Raw genomic sequence first — 13,899 nt, 5'->3', positions numbered from 1 at the left:
GGCCAGAGATCGCTAACTATGGCTATTCAAAACACTTTTTAAGACAATAAATACACGACTGAGACGATGAATGCATGTATTGACTGAATTTGCGTCTGAATAGCGCTGGCTCCGTGGGCGTGGCCGCATTAGCGGATAATGAGCTGAATCAAGGACTTCTGACATGGCTCTCTTTTCATACGGATTACATAAACACAGAATGTTTGTTTTCGATTTGACTTACACGATTTAAAAACTGACATTTCAACGTTTCTTTAGACACAATTTTTTTGTGATTAGTATTCACTAAGTTACAGTTCATTTTATTTTACAAAAAGCACAACATTTTGTTTTTACTCTGAGTGTACACAAATAAAAGAAGATATTCCACAGATTAAAATGGTGTATAGCTCTTAATTGTATATGCAACATTGACAGAGTATTTTGAGTCTCTTTCACACTGGTTAGAAAAAAACTGGCGTGTGTTGCGCAATCGCTCCAGCGGCTTCTTTCAGCTCCTACAACATTCGGCCCTGCTCTCTTGACACTACAGTAACATTAATAATTGCATCCATGAACATGATTTTTTTTCCTGAGTTCTATGAAATTTGGCGTCATCAAGCGTATATTATAGCGAGATGAGAGGGTCTGTATCTCTTACCATTGGAGAAAGCATAACGGCTAACTTAATCACGTGCGGCACCTCTAGGCCTATCATGTAATGGCAGTGACATCAGTCGCAACATTCCCTAGTCTGCCTTCTCTTGAAGATACAATATGTAAGAATTCTGTCCACTAGAGTTCGCTAGAAGTTGACGCCAAGTTTGATTGCGGAATCTTGGGACATGTGGGCTGCGTCCTTACCAACCGCAGTCTTCATGGCGACCCATTTTTTAAACCCTCCACAAAAGAGCAAAATTCCTCTTCCACCCTCGGTGTTCGACCCCCTTCTAAGCGGGCTGTCATCCGATATAATTCTCCCTCTCGCCACCCGGGCCGAGGCTTGGAAAGCCATCCCCAGCGTGTCAGACTGGATTCTGAAGGTCATAAGCCAGGGCTACTCGCTTAAAATTTGCCAGAAGACCTCGGCGGTTTGGCGGGGTCATTCAGACTTCGGTACAAGCGGACGACGCACATGTCCTCCGAACCGAGGTTTTAACTCTGAGAAAAGGGGCTATAGAAATAGTCCCCTTCCAAGAGAGCGAGTCGGGCTTCTACAGCTGTTACTTCTTGGTGCCGAAGAAAGACGGCAGTCTCAGACCCATTCTGGACCTCAGGTTACTGAACCTTTCCCTCATGAAACAAAAGTTCAAAGTCCTGACGCTGAAGCAGATCCTCACGCAGATTTGCCACGAGGACTGGTTCTGTTCGCTGGATCTGAAGGACGCTTACTTTCACATCCAGATAGCCCCCATTCACAGGCGATTCTTGAGATTCGTGTTCGAGGGTGTGGCTTAACAAAATATACGGTCCTCCCCTTCGGGCTCTCCCTGGCTCCTCGCACTATTACGGAGTGCATGAACACGGCTCTTTCCCCTCTGAGACAGATGGGAATACGCGTTTTAAACTACCTTGATGACTGGCTCAATCTAGCCAGCTCGCGCACAGAACTAGAGCACCACAGATCCGTGCTTCTCAGCCAGTGCCTGGGTCTCAGGGTCAACCCAGCCAAGAGCTCACTGCTTCCCACTCAACATATCTCGTTCCTGGGCGCAGTCTTCGACTCTGTCCGTATGACGGCAGTAGTCTCGCCAGAGCGTGCTCTGGCCATTCAGCAGCTTGCGGCCTCCGTCAAAAACAAAGCCTACCTCCCTCTGAAGCTGTTCCAGAGGTTGCTAGGGCTCATGGCTTCCGCCTCCCCAGTTCTCCAGCTTGGCCTACTTCACATGCGGCCTCTGCAGTACTGGTTGAAGGTTCGGGTACCTCCCTACGCTTGGCGTCACGGTCGCCTGCGTCTCAAGGTCAATCAGGCCTGTCTGGCAGCCCTGAAACCCTGGATGAACCCCACTTGGTTCACACTTGGAGTACCCCTTCAGGCGGTGTCACGAAGAACTGTACTTTTGACAGACGCGTCCAACTCGGGTTGGGGCGCTCTGTGCGAGGGCAGTCCGGTCTTCGACTCGTGGACACATGAGGAAAGCCACCTACATATCAAATGCCTCGAAATGCTGGCAGTGGCACGAGCCCTCCATGCCTTCCGGGCTTATCTGACGGATCGCCATGTCTTAGTCCAGTCGGACAGTATGACAGTGGTCTCCTATATAAATTGCCAGGGGGGTCTTTCGTTCAGCCGCTTATGCACTCTGGCGAAACGCCTTCTGGAATGGGCATCCCCAAGGGTTCGGTCGCTCAGAGCGACTCATATACCCGGGAAGAACAATCTGGGATCAGATATGCTGTCTCAGAACAACGTCCCCTCAGATGGGAGGATGCTCCACCCCCAGACAGTTCTCGCTATATGGGAGTTCTTTGTGAGAGCGGAGGTGGACCTCTTCGCCTCAGAAGACAACTCTCATTGCCCAACCTATCATTCGAAGGAGGACGATGCATTGGCCCACATCTGGCCCAATACCCTTCTTTATGCCTTTCCTCCGATTGCCCTGATCCCTCAGGTTATCAGGCGAATCAAAGAGGATGAGCACAGAGTTCTGTTAGTGGCCCCACTCTGGAGGAGCCAGATTTGGACCTTGGAGCTGTTCCGGCTTTCCACAAAAGCCCCCTGGCCAATCCCCCTGAGACGGGACCTCCTCTCTCAGGCGAACAGAACAATCTGGCGCCCACAGCCGGAGCTTTGGGCTCTACATCTGTGGATCCTCGACGGGAACCACCTGACCTTCCAAGGGAAGTGCTAGATACCATTTCACAGGCGAGAGCCCCGTCCACAAGACGCCCCTACGCCCAGAAGTGGTCGGACTTTGTTAGCTGGTGTTCCACAAGCAACATAGACCCAGAAGAATGCAATGTTTCTTCCATTCTAACCTTCCTCCAGGAGTGTTTGGAGTCGGGGCGAGCCCCCTCTACGCTTAAGGTCTACGTAGCAGCCATTGCAGCGTTTCACTTGCCCATCGCTGGACAATCAGTGGGGCGGAACGATTTGGTCATTAAGGCCCAATCCCAATTCTATTTTATTCCCCTTCCCCTTCCCCTTCCCCTTGCCCCTTGAAACTGAGTGTCAAGGGGTAGGGCTGAAAATATTCCCCTAAGAAATGGGACACCACTACTAGACCGTTACACGTCATCATAAGTCGTCGCTAGCTCCTACGTCATAGATGCGCCGATGTTTATCACACACTTCTAAGATGCCATCGATAGCTGTAGTGATCTCTATTGCTTGGGTCACAGCTATTTTTTTGCATTTGTCTTCAGTTCTTCGCATAAGACAAAGGAGACGACGATGTGTTCGACGCCTGTGTTTGCTGGAGGATCAGTTTATGGTATGTACAATGGCTGCACAAACGTTTTGTTTTATTTAACACAACGTTAGCTAATTGCACAACTCGGTAACGGTAAAAGCTGGAATATATAAAACTTGTGGTCTTGTAATCTGTGGTGTTGTATGAACCCGTTGGAGTTACCGACCTATGTTTGTATTCATATATGCGTTTACAGAGTCAAATTTATCCGACTGAATGACCCTTTGGTGTGACGTGATCATACATGGATGTCTGTTGTTTGCACCATAGCTTCCCTCATACAAATATTTTCCATGTTTTTACAACGAATGCAAAAGAAATTAATAAAAAAAAAACAACAAGGTTAGTGTAGTTATGCCATGTTAAACATAAAAACAAATGTTTTTTTTCCTACTAAACTATAGTTAAACTATGGTATTTGTTTGGTAATGTTAATCAACACGTAAAACAAAAATAAATGTTTTAAATAGGCTATAATAAAACCGTAGTGAGATTTCTTAAGGGCTGTGAGCTTTGTTTTGGGGGAGAGGACATGTCACCAGATGTAGTAAAAGTTTTTACTATTCACAATAATGATGTGAACTTTTTTTTCCCTAGGCTGGCAGTCCAGTAACATACTGCACGGTAAATCATAATGTGCCCATCTTGCAGTTGTGGCTTGATGAGGAGTTAGAGCTGAAGCAGGATTTCTGCCTGAATGCTTTGCAAAGGCTCTTACAAAGAGAAACGGACTATGGCTGGGGTCATCAGTTGGAAACTCTTATCTACGTTTACTGGCTTGCACATGGACTGTCGTATCGGGTAGTCTCCAGTGTTTTTAATGTGCCAAAAGCTACAGTCCACCGCGTTATCCACAGAGTGGCACAGAATATATGGGTAACCTGAAGAAAGCCCAACTGTCAAGAACCCATACCTTTAAAAACGTCGTTGGAGCAATAGATGGCACCCACATAAGGATCAAACCCCCGAAGCGGCACCAAATTGACTGTTTGAACTACAAGGACTTTTATTCCATTAACATGCAAGCAATGTGTGACTCCAATGTGTGAGTGCCAGCTGTATTTCCTAATGTGCGACAGCAGGGGGCAGTGTGCGTGCAGCGCGCTGCTTCAAAGGCACATTGAGTGCGTGTTTATTCCTGTCAACTGCGCAACGGCTTTAATGGTGACGAAACGAGAGGTATGGTTGCAAATACATGTGCTTTTGCAGACCATCCACAAATTGTTGAGAAAGCAGATGTGGCATTATATTGCTTACATTGTTGACAGTCAGGGCAAGCCCACGAACACCACAAAGCCCGTCTGCAAAAGATGTTACAAAATAATGCAAGCGAAGGGAGCATCCAACTTGGCAAAGCATCTTGCCAACAAACATACCGATTTGTACAAAGAATTTAAAGAGCGACAGGTTAGTGAATGTGATACCAGCGTTATGTTTATGCTCTCAAAAATTAAATGAGTGTTATTTATATTACTCATGCAAGCAGACATCCGCAAAGAGGTGTATTATTGAGTCTAATAAGTGATATCTGGTTGCTAAAATAAAATTAATTAAAAAAAACATAAATATGTGAAGGGAATATACAGTTATATTAAACCAATTTATGCTTTAATAACATTGCTCTAATTACATTATATTATTGCTCTAATTCCAATCACACAATTCGTCATTTACGTGCAGTTAGTGAAGGAGGGATAGGCGGAATTGCGCTGCGCCAGTGTATGGAGTATGACGTCTGATCCCCGGGTGTCATGACACGTCAGCGCCGGGGGCGGGGTTTGGGGCGTGTGTGTGATAGCTTATTATTCCGGCTGTTGTCGCCATTAAAAGCATGTGTTAATCAGCCTCTCGAGTCGGCGATTCATTGTGTCTCATCTGCACACTGGCGTGGTGGCAGCGTTACCGAATCCACTCCTTAAATGTATTCTTTGTGCTCACGTGAGATCAGTTCACGCTACGAGTGCATATAAACTAGCAGCAGATTATCTTTGTCGACGAGACGCGAGCCGTAACCATGGCGAACACACACAGAGCGCCGAAGCAGTGGTGCCTCACTAAAGTTGAGACAGTGAACTCCTTTGAGAACTGGCGTCAGAACCTCGTTTATACGTTATCACTGGACACTGAGTTTGCCCCGTTTTTAATGGACGGCATAAACTGGGAAAAGAAGACGAGGGCTTCGCCATATAGGGGTTTCACAGATGATACGAGGAAATTCCTGCAGCTCAATGACGCACGTGCCAACAAAAGGTTAGCATGCTTGAGCTTATGCTGGGGTAGATCGCTAATTACTGTCCAGTCATATCCCGCAATACTATTGTTAAGAATTCCACTTGCATTGACCATATATGGCAAGTAATCAGACTACACTTTGGATTTCAGTCCACTGGCGCTCATTTCATTGACTTTGCTGCTATTAAGCTAGAGCCCAATGAGGGTCCGAAGGACTTATACCAGAGACTAATGGCTTTTGTTGAGGACAATTTACTCCGCAAAGACTCTGGCATTACTCATTGAGGTGTACCCGTTGTGGAGGATGAAGAACTCTCCCCCACAATAGAAAATATCATTGTTCTCACATGGCTTCGACTTATACACAGCAAGCTGCCAAAACTCGTAAAGCAGAGGTACGGTACTGAATTACGGTCACGCACACTGGCGTCTATAAAACCAGAGATATCCCAAGCCCTCAGCTCATTACTGGAGAACTTCAGTCGTCAGAGGATGCCAGAATAATGTGCACTGCGGTGTCCAGCCTCGCAAGGCAGAGACTGACGTCTCTGGGTTGATCCAGGAAGTCCTGTCCACTGTGTAAAGAGGCTCACAGATCAGATAATCATTTTCTCAGTAAATGCCCCTTTCTGCCTCCTTACGACAGGGCATTCATTGCTAAAGCACGGCAAGTGGCAGGTTCGTCAGGTCACACAGAGGGTGAATCTGATGATGGCAACGATGACTCCGTGTGTTGCCCGATGGCAGTGCAGCGCGTTCGTATAATGCAGTCTCCATGCCTCGATGCTTTCCATAGTTATGCCCCAGTCAGACTGACCATCGACAGTGGTGCTACGGGAAACATGATAAGAGCAGCTTGTGCTAACAGACTGGGTCTTAAGGTCACCAGCAGTACTCAGTCAGCTCTCCAGGCAGATGGCTCTTCACCCTTAAAGGTAGTTGGAGAAACATACACCCACTTTCACAGAGATGGACATGAGCTTTACTTTGAAGGGCTTGTCGTAGAAAATTTAGACTCTGATATTCTCGCTGGCATACCGTTTATGGATGTAATGACATCTCCATCCGCCCTGCTAGACACCAGGTCTGTGTAGGGTCCAACACATACGAGTATGGTGCCAGACGGACTGAGGGGGATACTCAAGCTGTCAGGGGAGCTCATGTCCTCCGTGCTACGTCATCTCATACTGTTTGGCCTGGTGACTTTGTTGAGCTTGAACTTCCAGGCGAGCTGGTGAACGTTAGCAAGGAGCTCGCTGTTAAGCCACATAATGCCTCTACACAGTGGCTTGCACCTGCCCTGTATAAAGGAATATCTGGTAGAATCAGAATTCCCAATTTGACTAACACACCGCAGGGTATTAAGAGAAACGATCATTTGTGCCGCATTCGCATGACTTATGTCCCAGAGCCACTACCCAAACAGGCCCCGTCTGCAGCCCCACAGACATTTGCACCCAACTCCAGTCTGACACTGTTTTCTGACCTCATCTCATTAGACCCAGACAGCATAATGACTCCAGCCATCAGAGATAAATTTCGGGAAGTCCACAGGGAATTTGATGAGGTTTTCAATCCACAGTTTAGGGGCTATAATGGCACTGCTGGCCCCTTCCAGGCTAGAGTAAACATGGGTCCTGTCCAACCGCCTCAACGGAAGGGTAGAGTTCCGCAGTACTCAAGAGGCCAGTTGCAAGAACTACAGGCTCAATTCGACGTGTTAGAACAGATGGGCGTCTTTCAGAAACCTGAGGACATTGGCATTGCGGTTGAGTATGTCAATCCATCATTTCTTATCAAAAAGCCGAATGGGGGATTTCGTCTTGTGACAGCATTCACTGATGTAGGACGGTACAGTAAACCTCAGCCATCGCTCATGCCAAACGTCGATGCCACTTTGCGTCAGATAGCTCAGTGGAGATATATTGTCGCAACCGACCTCACAAAAGCGTTCTATCAGATACCCATTTCAAAGGACTCCATGAAGTACTGTGGAGTAGTTACGCCATTCAAGGGAAACCGGGTGTATGCCAGATGTGCTATGGGTATGCCTGGATCACAAACTGCCTTGGAAGAATTGACCTGTCGGGTTCTTGGTGACTTAATTCAACAGGGACAAGTGGCCAAAATTGCAGATGATCTGTACTGTGGTGCTGACATCTTTGAAGAGCTGCTTGTGGTTTGGAGAAGAGTCTTAGCGGCCCTCCAGGCATGCAACCTATGTTTATCCCCTGTAAAGACAGTTGTTGCTCCTGCACAGACCAACATCCTGGGATGGGTGTGGAACCAAGGCACCATCAGCGCTAGTCCACATCGCATTGCCACACTAGCCTAATGCACCCCCCCTACTTGCGTTAGTGGACTGAGATCTTTTATTGGTGCTTATAAAGTCTTAGCACGTGTACTTAAGGGCTGCGCATCCATCCTTGCCCCCCTTGATGACATGGTAGCTGGGTGTGAGTCGAAAACTGCAGTTGTGTGGTCAGATGAGCTTCTCCAATGTTTTCACTGGGCTCAGCAGACGTTATCCAATAACTGTGCGGTAACAATACCGCAACCCGACGACCAGCTTTGGATCGTCACTGACGGTGCTCTCAGGGACCCAGGCCTTGGGGCGACAATGTACGTTACACGTGAGGGGACATTACTGGTGGCTGGCTACTTTAATGCTAAACTTTGCAAAAACCAGATCAATTGGCTACCGTGTGAAATCGAAGCTCTAGCTATAGCTGCTGCATTAAAGCACTTTGGTCCAATTATCATCCAGTCTGCACAGAAAGCGTGTGTCCTCACTGACAGCAAACTGTGTGTGCAAGCTTTCGAGAAGTTATGTAGGGGCGAGTTCTCTGCAAGTCCACGAGTCACCACTTTCTTGTCAACTGCAAGCCGCTTCCAGGTTTCTGTCCGCCATGTTGCTGGAGCCGCTATTCTCCCTTCAGATTATGCTAGTCGCAATGCTGTAGAATGCAACAGCCCCACGTGTCAGGTGTGTGGCTTTGTCCAGGATTGCATGGCCTCGGTTGTGCGCCGTTCTGATGTTGTTAACATTATGCAGGGTGTGCAGAAGATACCCTTCTCAAACAGAGCATCATGGTTGTCCATACAGGCGGCATGTCCAGACCTCCGTAGGGTGTGTGCACATCTTCGCCAAGGTACACGCCCCTCCAAAAGAGTAACCAATGCCAAAGATGTGAAACGTTATTTGAACACTACCAATTCGGCCAAAGATGGGCTCTTAATCGTACGCCGTCATACACCGCTGGTGAGCTCCTCCGAATGCATTGTCGTTCCAAGAAATGTGTTGCATGGCTTGCTTATGTCATTGCACATCAGATTGAATCACCCTTCTGCACATCAGTTGAGACTCGTGGTCGGCCGTTACTTCTATGCGTTGGATTTGGAGGCAGCTATCCAACATACCAGTAGGGGTTGCCATCAATGTGCCCCACTGGCGAAATCCCCCTCATTTGTGGTGGAACAATCCAGTTGTGACCCACCTGAGGCTGTGGGGTCCTCCTTTGCAGCTGATGTGTTAAAACGTGCACGTCAGCTCATCCTAGTTGTTCGTGAATGTGTGACATCCTTCACTGCCGCCCTTCTAATCGCAGATGAGCGCAAAGAGACATTGCGGGATGGTATCATAAGCCTGTGCATCGGTCTCCGTCCACTCGATGGTCCGTTGGCTGTGGTCAGGACTGACCCAGCGCCTGGATTCGCAGCATTAACAAATGATGAGGTGCTCGATCAGCACAGGTTGGTCATCGAGGTGGGCGAAGCCAAAAATGTCAACAAAAAACCTGTTGCTGAAAAGGCCATTCAGGAGCTGCAGGGTGAGGTTTTGCGCTTGGAACCACACTGTCAGGTTGTCACTCCCCTTCTTTTGTCTGTAGCTGTTGCTCAGTTAAACAGCCATATCAGATCACGTGGCATGTCAGCTTGGTAGATGCTGTTACAACGTGACCAGTTCTCTCTCAAACAGTTACCAGTCCATGATCAGGAGTTAATTACTCAACAGCATGCACAACGTGTAGTGAATCATCCCCACAGCAGTAAGGCCAAATCACCATCGAATCAGTTTGCAGCATGCCCAGATGTTGTCCCAGGTGATCACACATTGCTATTCTGGTTACCCCGCTGTGTTTCACAGGTCAGCAGTCTTAGGGTAGAGTTCCGCAGTACTCAAGAGGCCAGTTGCAAGAACTACAGGCTCAATTCGACGTGTTAGAACAGATGGGCGTCTTTCAGAAACCTGAGGACATTGGCATTGCGGTTGAGTATGTCAATCCATCATTTCTTATCAAAAAGCCGAATGGGGGATTTCGTCTTGTGACAGCATTCACTGATGTAGGACGGTACAGTAAACCTCAGCCATCGCTCATGCCAAACGTCGATGCCACTTTGCGTCAGATAGCTCAGTGGAGATATATTGTCGCAACCGACCTCACAAAAGCGTTCTATCAGATACCCATTTCAAAGGACTCCATGAAGTACTGTGGAGTAGTTACGCCATTCAAGGGAAACCGGGTGTATGCCAGATGTGCTATGGGTATGCCTGGATCACAAACTGCCTTGGAAGAATTGACCTGTCGGGTTCTTGGTGACTTAATTCAACAGGGACAAGTGGCCAAAATTGCAGATGATCTGTACTGTGGTGCTGACATCTTTGAAGAGCTGCTTGTGGTTTGGAGAAGAGTCTTAGCGGCCCTCCAGGCATGCAACCTATGTTTATCCCCTGTAAAGACAGTTGTTGCTCCTGCACAGACCAACATCCTGGGATGGGTGTGGAACCAAGGCACCATCAGCGCTAGTCCACATCGCATTGCCACACTAGCCTAATGCACCCCCCCTACTTGCGTTAGTGGACTGAGATCTTTTATTGGTGCTTATAAAGTCTTAGCACGTGTACTTAAGGGCTGCGCATCCATCCTTGCCCCCCTTGATGACATGGTAGCTGGGTGTGAGTCGAAAACTGCAGTTGTGTGGTCAGATGAGCTTCTCCAATGTTTTCACTGGGCTCAGCAGACGTTATCCAATAACTGTGCGGTAACAATACCGCAACCCGACGACCAGCTTTGGATCGTCACTGACGGTGCTCTCAGGGACCCAGGCCTTGGGGCGACAATGTACGTTACACGTGAGGGGACATTACTGGTGGCTGGCTACTTTAATGCTAAACTTTGCAAAAACCAGATCAATTGGCTACCGTGTGAAATCGAAGCTCTAGCTATAGCTGCTGCATTAAAGCACTTTGGTCCAATTATCATCCAGTCTGCACAGAAAGCGTGTGTCCTCACTGACAGCAAACTGTGTGTGCAAGCTTTCGAGAAGTTATGTAGGGGCGAGTTCTCTGCAAGTCCACGAGTCACCACTTTCTTGTCAACTGCAAGCCGCTTCCAGGTTTCTGTCCGCCATGTTGCTGGAGCCGCTATTCTCCCTTCAGATTATGCTAGTCGCAATGCTGTAGAATGCAACAGCCCCACGTGTCAGGTGTGTGGCTTTGTCCAGGATTGCATGGCCTCGGTTGTGCGCCGTTCTGATGTTGTTAACATTATGCAGGGTGTGCAGAAGATACCCTTCTCAAACAGAGCATCATGGTTGTCCATACAGGCGGCATGTCCAGACCTCCGTAGGGTGTGTGCACATCTTCGCCAAGGTACACGCCCCTCCAAAAGAGTAACCAATGCCAAAGATGTGAAACGTTATTTGAACACTACCACTTCGGCCAAAGATGGGCTCTTAATCGTACGCCGTCATACACCGCTGGTGAGCTCCTCCGAATGCATTGTCGTTCCAAGAAATGTGTTGCATGGCTTGCTTATGTCATTGCACATCAGATTGAATCACCCTTCTGCACATCAGTTGAGACTCGTGGTCGGCCGTTACTTCTATGCGTTGGATTTGGAGGCAGCTATCCAACATACCAGTAGGGGTTGCCATCAATGTGCCCCACTGGCGAAATCCCCCTCATTTGTGGTGGAACAATCCAGTTGTGACCCACCTGAGGCTGTGGGGTCCTCCTTTGCAGCTGATGTGTTAAAACGTGCACGTCAGCTCATCCTAGTTGTTCGTGAATGTGTGACATCCTTCACTGCCGCCCCTCTAATCGCAGATGAGCGCAAAGAGACATTGCGGGATGGTATCATAAGCCTGTGCATCGGTCTCCGTCCACTCGATGGTCCGTTGGCTGTGGTCAGGACTGACCCAGCGCCTGGATTCGCAGCATTAACAAATGATGAGGTGCTCGATCAGCACAGGTTGGTCATCGAGGTGGGCGAAGCCAAAAATGTCAACAAAAACCCTGTTGCTGAAAAGGCCATTCAGGAGCTGCAGGGTGAGGTTTTGCGCTTGGAACCACACTGTCAGGTTGTCACTCCCCTTCTTTTGTCTGTAGCTGTTGCTCAGTTAAACAGCCATATCAGATCACGTGGCATGTCAGCTTGGTAGATGCTGTTACAACGTGACCAGTTCTCTCTCAAACAGTTACCAGTCCATGATCAGGAGTTAATTACTCAACAGCATGCACAACGTGTAGTGAATCATCCCCACAGCAGTAAGGCCAAATCACCATCGAATCAGTTTGCAGCATGCCCAGATGTTGTCCCAGGTGATCACACATTGCTATTCTGGTTACCCCGCTGTGTTTCACAGGTCAGCAGTCACTGTAGGAGAGGAAGTGTGCTTTATGGAAAATGGGTGGCGCCAGTGTATGGAGTATGACGTCTGATCCCCGGGTGTCATGACACATCAGCACCGGGGGCGGGGTTTGGGGCGTGTGTGTGATAGCTTATTATTCCGGCTGTTGTCGCCATTAAAAGCATGTGTTAATCAGCCTCTCGAGTCGGCGATTCATTGTGTCTCATCTACACACCGGCGCTGAATGACACACAACAGAAGCGCTCTCACGTGCGCTCTCTCTCTGTCGCGCGCGCGATCAGTTCTCCTCGCGCCTGAATAGTCAAATACACGTGCACACATACATGTATGTCTGAATGTTCATCGTGTGGAGTATCTCGCGTGAATACAATCGGTTATGGCTTAAGTGGACGTAAACAGGTGGGTAATAACTGGATATGCGTCAGTTACGTCCATGCATTCAGCAGCCCAATTAAATAGGCCTGTCCATCATTAATGTTAACCAAACAAAGTAATTTAATCATATAAAATAATTTAATCATATAAAATGTAATTTACCAACATCAAAATTGTGGTCAGTAAAATGCTGAGTGGCTAGTTACTTTGGAAAATCACAAGCCCTGCTTACATGTATAAAAAAAAAAAAAAAAAAAAAAAAAAAACCCCGGAAAAAAGCATAATAGCACATAATTTACAATTTTATTGAGCATAAAAATAATAAACTTTAAAAATTATGTTAAATCTAACTCTGTAACTTCATGGCAATGAAGCTCAAATCCAGAATTTTCAGCTGCACACTGGTGAAGAAAGAAGTTCTGTCATATGTTATTTATTTACTTTTCCTACTGTTTTAGGTTTTTGCCATAGTATCGTTTAAGTATCGGTATCGTGACACTGAAGTTGGGTATCGTATCAAAGTCAAAATTTTGGTATCGTGACAACACTAATTCAGAGTACATTATTCTGGGTGATGGTGGCTATCCCTGTTTAGAAACCCCAATATGCTTGATCACACCCTACAAAGAGCCAGTAAATGGACAAGTTCAGGGCCACTTCAACTACTACCACTCAAGGACCCGCATAATTGAAAGGGCTTTCGGCATGATGAAGACAAGATACTGTACTGGTAACCTTGCTCCCCAGGTTATTGCGTCCTGTGCATTTTTGCACAACGTATGTTTGGATAATGGAGACATGCTTGAACCTGATGGTGACATTTCAAGGGACAATTTTGACTCCCACCTTCCCCGTGAATGCCTGGCACCCAATGAAACATCTGGAAACGCTACAAGGGACAGACTGGCTGCCCTAGTTTCAGGCATTGTGTAAGCCCCGTGAACATCCAGACATAGAGTTGTACTTTTCATACAGTTGTTTCATACTTTTTTTTTTTTAAATAAAATTATATAAGTTGCCTATTTTAAAACAGTTTTCATAGTAGTTGTAGTATTGTAGATGTTATTCTGACATTTTATATCTGTGTATTGTTTGCAATAAAGTGTTTTCATACATATTGCATGGTATTTTTATTTTTCCAGGTATGTTACTGATATTGAAACACAACCTTCATTTGATAAACAACAATATAGCTTTTATTGACTCAAAAATATATTAAAAAAAATGAGGTAGGAGAATGTGCAAT

This window comes from Chanodichthys erythropterus, chromosome 22 (assembly GCF_024489055.1).
Source record: "Chanodichthys erythropterus isolate Z2021 chromosome 22, ASM2448905v1, whole genome shotgun sequence".
NCBI lineage: Eukaryota > Metazoa > Chordata > Actinopteri > Cypriniformes > Xenocyprididae > Chanodichthys > Chanodichthys erythropterus.
Note: the sequence above shows the minus strand (reverse complement) of the source record.